Source organism: Hippopotamus amphibius, chromosome 9 (assembly GCF_030028045.1).
Source record: "Hippopotamus amphibius kiboko isolate mHipAmp2 chromosome 9, mHipAmp2.hap2, whole genome shotgun sequence".
In the NCBI taxonomy this organism is placed as follows: Eukaryota; Metazoa; Chordata; class Mammalia; order Artiodactyla; family Hippopotamidae; genus Hippopotamus; species Hippopotamus amphibius.
The window spans coordinates 92,231,050-92,237,065 of NC_080194.1; the positions used below are offsets into that span (position 1 = coordinate 92,231,050).

At 43.4% G+C, this 6,016-nt stretch overlaps 1 protein-coding gene across 8 annotated transcripts in view; it reads right to left on the reverse strand.

Moving 5' to 3' along the window:
• CEP164 (centrosomal protein 164) overlaps positions 1 to 2,388 on the reverse strand; it is a 66,831-nt gene extending 64,443 nt beyond the window's left edge. For 6 of the 8 annotated variants that reach the window (XM_057750703.1, XM_057750702.1, XM_057750699.1 and 3 more), the window contains exon 1: positions 2,275 to 2,388. The gene's annotated coding sequence lies outside the window, so the exon portion shown is untranslated. Of the gene's footprint in view, positions 1 to 1,887; positions 1,974 to 2,274 lie in introns of those variants that run through there. The other 2 variants (XM_057750697.1, XM_057750696.1) reach the window with 2 other exon arrangements.
• Between the last annotated feature and the right edge of the window lie 3,628 nt (positions 2,389 to 6,016).

Below are 6,016 nucleotides of genomic sequence, written 5' to 3' on the forward strand. Positions count from 1 at the left end.
CCTTAGTTTCCTCACCTGTAAAATGGGGATAATCTTTATCTAAATGGGCTGTGAGGATTAAATGACTCAATACATGTAAAATACTCAAAACACACAGGAATATTTCAATAAATGTTAGTTGTTATTACCATTCACTTATTTAAAGGGCTTAATCTACATCATTCCAGAGGACAAATCTAGTACCAGGGAATATAAGTCAAGGCCATTCAGACATCCAATAACCACTTACTGAACACGTACCATGGGTCAGGCACTGTGCTGTCATGGCTACAAACCTGGTAACACTCCAGCTCAACCTAGCTGTAAAGCCAAATATGTAAATACACGAATATATAGTGTGTTAAGTGCATTAAGGGAAGTATCAGAAAATATGACAGGACACAAAGACAAGGACAACTAACCCTACTTTGGAAAATCAGGAAAAGCATTGTAGAGTAGAGGACCATGGAGATGGCTCTTGAAAGATAAGCAGGAGCTCACTAGGATAAGGGAGTAAGGTTATGTAACGCAGAAGACACAGCTTTTACACAAAGGCAAAGAGGCAGAAGAAAGTAGGTACAGAGAATTAATGATGACAACAAAAGCTTATATTCACTGAAAACGTCCTATGTTCCAAGAACTGTACTAATGCGTAAACACATCACCTCACCTTATCCTCTCCAAGTAGAGATTATTATCCCTATTTTTCAAAAGAGACAACTGAGGTTCAGCAAGTTTTTTAAAAGTTTTTTAAACCTGCCCAAGGTTTCATAGCTAGTAAACGACACAGCAGAACATGCATGCATCCACGTCTGACTCCAAAGCCTTGAGCTCTTAACCACTCTGATGTGACCACCACACAACGGACAATGGCAGGAGAGAGATCTACAATGGAAGGCAAAGAGCACATAATAAAGGGCTTGGGAGGGCTGAGGCTGTATCCTGACATGATGAGGAACCATCACAAGATTTCACAAAGGAGACTGGCCTGATGAGATATGTAGTTTAGAAAGATGATTCCGACAGTTGTCTAAGAACTAATTGGAGGAGAGCAAGAAAAGAAGTGGAGGGACCACTTAGAGAGTTATCCTGAAAACACAGGCGAGAAATTATGAACTAGGACTTCCCTGGCTGTCTAGCGGCTAAGACCGCGCTTCCAATGCAGAGGGTGAGGGTTCCATCCCTGGTCGGGAAACTAAGAAACTAAGATCCTGCCTGCCACGCGGTGTGGCCAAAAAAAAAAAAAAATTATGGACTAAGTCAGTGGCTGTGAGAATGAAAGAAAGGGCCAGATTCCAGTATTAGGGGCAGAAGAACAGTATTTGATGTCTGCAGCAAATGAGGGAGAGGCAGGAGGACAACCAGAGTACTTAAGCCAGTATATTGCAATTATCTGTTCCCTTCTATGCCTTGCCCGACAGCCCCACCTAGCATACTGCCTAGACATAGGTAATGTCCAACAAATGTTTGCTGCATACATTATAAGAGATGAATGAATTCCAAATGCAGACGTGGCTGACTGAGTGAACAGGTGAAGTCCTTCACTGAGACAGGAACTACAAAGAAGGAACAGATCTGGGGGACCAGGAAGGATGGGGAGACATTCAGTTGGGATGATCAGTATGCAAGTCGGAGCTCAAGAAAAGAGGTCTGGCGGGAGCCATAGTCTGGGGGGATAACCGTTAAATAGATGGTAACTGAAACTCTGGGTGAAATCGCCCGGAGATGGAGTGTAGTGAATAGAAAGGAAGGGTTTGCAAAGGCTGATGAGGCGGGATGGGATAGGAAACAAGAGACAGACAGACAGACAGACAGCCGTGGAAGGCAAGTGAGGAGAGCGGCTCCCGACGGAGAAAGTAGATTTTTGAATCAATGCAAGGAAAGGAAAAAACGAAAACAAAAACTTACTAACTTCCCCAGTTGGCCAAAAGACGGCAGAAGGTTGGGCCAGCCCCGATTCGGACAGAGGGGAAGCTTCCCCACACAAGTGTTCAAGCAGGGTTCAGAAGGCCGGCTTTACTAACTCCACACAGGGCAAATAAACGAGCGCCCCCGCCAGCTCACACTCGTGGCCCAGGGCCCGCTCTCGCCGCTCCGCCAGCACTCCAACCCAGGCCCTTCCGCCACTCAGATTTTGGATTGCGGCGCACGGATCCGGCCGCTCCATCTTCAGGTCTTCTCTCAGTTCCCGCCCACACTCAGGCACACAACGCTCGGTGGCACACGAGTGTGCCTCGAGTCTCCCACTTCCCTCCCTTCCCCGCCACCCAACCCCTCCCTCGAGGGGGTCCTCACCTGTCCCCCACCCCGGGAGGCCCTGGGCGCTAGCTCCCGGCTCTGCGCAGCTCCCCCAGCACCACCCCGGCTCCCCGCTTCCAGGGACGCCGGGGTGTTGCCCTGCAGCGGCCAACAACCACTTCCGGAAAGGGTACCAACCTAGCAACTGAGAGTCCCGCCTCTAGCCGGAGTCAATAGGGCATCGGATGAGAGCCCTGGCATCGGATTGGTTAGAGGTCCCGTCGGATCACAGGGGCGTTCTGTGCGTTTCCCGTTGCATGACGGGAGGTGTAGTCCAATATAGTTGATGGGATTCTGCATGGGGTTAAAAGAGAGTTCACAGTTTAGCTATGAGGGGAATTTCTTCCCGAGCAGAAAAGGATCATTCACAGTAACGACAGTAACGTGAATTAACTAAGGTAATATGGGGGTCATCATTTTTAGTAGTGTGATTAACATCAGGTGAATAATACACTGATCCTCAATAAGCAGTTCACCAGGGCTTTAATAAACAAAAGAAAGACTCCCATGTGCTATGATTAAATCAATTAACGCCCGCTCAGGAGTTAAGAGACCACTGTCCATCTTTTTACCGAAGCGCAGGGCTCAGTTTGCATGTCTGCTAGAAGGGGATAATAATATCTGTCGTAACTATTTCAAATAGTCTATTTAAGAAGAAAAAAGTGACAGCACGTATAGCCCCGCCACTGCCCACCCTTCTGCCCTGTCTGGCAGAAGGGTTGCTACTAATATAGTTTCAAAGGCTTTAGTTTTGTTTGCAAGAGGGCAAATCTTCCTTTCTTTTACCTGTCCTCAACCTCCTGCAGAAGTTAAGAGGGGCAAACACAGCTCTGGCCATTACTTCAGTGGGAAAACTGGGGAGCGGAAAAGTGAAGTTACTCATTTGGCGAAGAGGACGGATCACCTGGAGCAGCTCCTGATGCGCTCCACGGTGGAGATGCACCTGGCTCCTGTTAAGTCCTGAAAGTAGTCCCAGCACCACTCAGGGCCTGATCCCAGAATGAGGACTCAGACTGATGTTCCTCTGCATCCCAAAGCAGATCTCCAGAACCTATTCCTCCTGTTTAACTTCAAGTCTTTTCTGTGGCAGTTCTGTACGTCCTTTTTTCTGCCTACACATGACAAATCATTGCTCCCCCTTCCTCTCCACACTCCTTAAAAGTCTCACAGAGGGGCCAGGGGACCAGACTGGGAAGGAACTCTGAGAGCTCACCAGTTCATCCACCACAGACCTTGCACAAAACTGGGGTTCAAAAAAACCATTTGCAGTTTTGGTCCCTCTGTCTGAGAACTTGCGGTCAATCTGGTTGACATTAATTGCCATCAAAATCTTAACTCTTATTCCTTAGCGTGGGTCCCTTGCTCTCTCATGGGGAGAGCTGATGAAATAAGGGTTACTATGGGATTAATGAGGTTACCCCACACTGATAAGCAATTTGCATTTTATCAGGTTTCCCTATAGATTTGTACTCAGAAATACAAACTAATTTTTAAATGCCCTTAGGCAAACATAATTAAGAAAGCAAGTCTTGGGGGGAAAGTAACAAGAATGACACGCCAATTGATATGCCAGTAATATGCCCAACGAGTGAAGAAGCAAAACTGAGAATTTCACACATTGTAGATTATCTTTTGCAATCAAGAATGAACATTTAGGGGTGATTTTTTAAAGATGGGGGAGGAAAAAACCAAATCAATCCCAAACTGCATGCCCTACCCCAAGGTCAGAAATTCTACTATTAGAACGTTTTCTTCTCTTTTCATGCTGTTTACTTGTATTGATAAAATACACAAAACCATCCACATAATAAGATAAATACTCAATCCTACCATTTTTTTCAAAAAGTATGTAAAGATGTGAAATGTTCTTTCTATACTTTCAATCCACCCTATTTAAAATTGCAAACTGCCCTTCCATCTTCCATCTCCCATCTCTGCTTTATTTTCCCCCACAGCATACATCACCATCTGAAATACTATATATTTTATTTCTTTATTGTCTGTCTCCTGGCATTAGAATGTAAGCTACATGAGGATAGGGATTCTGTTTATTTTTCTTATTGTTGTGTCCACAGTGCCTAAAACAGTGGTTAGCATGTAGTAGGCATTCAACACATTTGCTGAATGAACGAATGAGCAAAAGAGAGAAGTAATTGCACACTTCAGAGGAAATCACTGTTGACATTTGAGTTCCCACCTTTGCTTTGCTGAAGACTTTTTAATGCTCATGCAGATATAAATTTATATGCATACATGTATATGCACATGTGCGTACTTTTTAATTTTTATAGAAATAAGATCATTATGTACATATTGTTCTACAATTTACATTGTGTGTGTGTGTCTGTGTGCTGCGCATTGCGGCAAGCAAGATCTTAATTCCCTGACCAGGGATCGAACCCGTGCCCGCTGCAGTGGAAGTACAGGGTCTTAACCACTGGACCACCAAGGAAGTCTCTGTGTTTTTTTTTCATTAAACATGTCATGAACATCTTCCAAGGTGAGTTCACGTGCTCGCTTCGGCAGCACATATACCAAGGTGAGTTCATAAGAAGCTACTCCATTCTTTATAATGGTTGCATAAGATTCCATTGATTGAACGTCTCATGTCTCTGCTGGTAACTGTTTTTAGGCTTCCAAGTTTTGATGTTGTACACAATGCTGAAATACTGTTGGATTTTTGTTGGATAGGATCCTAGAAGTGACACTGCTCAGAGTTTACATTTTTTACATTTTAATAGACATTGCCAAATTTCTCTCTAAAAATGGAATAATTTACAGTCCAAGCAACACCTTCACCAGCACCAAATATTACCAATGTGAGAGGCAAAAAAAAATTGATGATGGTATCTAAGTATTGTTTTAATTGTGTCCTTTATTAATGACTTTTTAAAAATATTTATTTATTTATTTGGCTGTGCCCGGTCTTAGTTGCGGCATGCCGGATCTTTAGTTGTGGCACATGGGATCTGGTTCCCTGAGCAGGGATGGAACCTGGGCCCCCTGCATCGGGAACTCGGAGTCTCAGCCACTGGACTACCAGGGAAGTCCATCTTTCACTATTAATGAAGTTGAACTTTTTTTCATATATTTAGTGGCCATATGAACATCTATTAAATGCCTGTTCACATTCTTTGTTCATTTTTCCCCAGGTTGTTCCGGGGGGGGGGGGGGCGGCGGGGGGGGGGGTGGTAACTGACTTGTGGAAGCTCTTTGTATATTACAGATATTTACCTTTTGTCTCTTTATTGTGTAACAAATGTCTCCTAGCCTGTGACTTATTTTTAACTTTTGATGTCATTTTTCTCAGAAGTTGTAGTGGTAATAACACCAATAGCTAACCTTTATTGAGCATTTACAATATGCTAGACACCATTCTAAGTGCCTTACATGAAGTATCTCATTTAATTCCTACATTACAAAAGTAAATAGTATTGTTATCCCCTTTTCTCAAATGAGAAAACTGAGACACGGGAAGAATAAGTAACTAGCTTGGGGTCTCCCAGTTATTAAGTAGCAGAACCAGAATTGGAATACTGGAAGCCTGATTCTACAGAAGTTTTAAAAATTTTAGTCAAGCCTGTCCATTTTTTAAAAAATATCTTCTGAGTTTTGTCAGAACTTCTTCAACATAAGATGTTTAAAATATTCTATTTTTTTTAGGTAGTTTTATTTTTAATGTTAAGCTCTTTGACCTATCTGGAGTTTATTTGTAGATAAGATAGGGATTTAGTTTTCT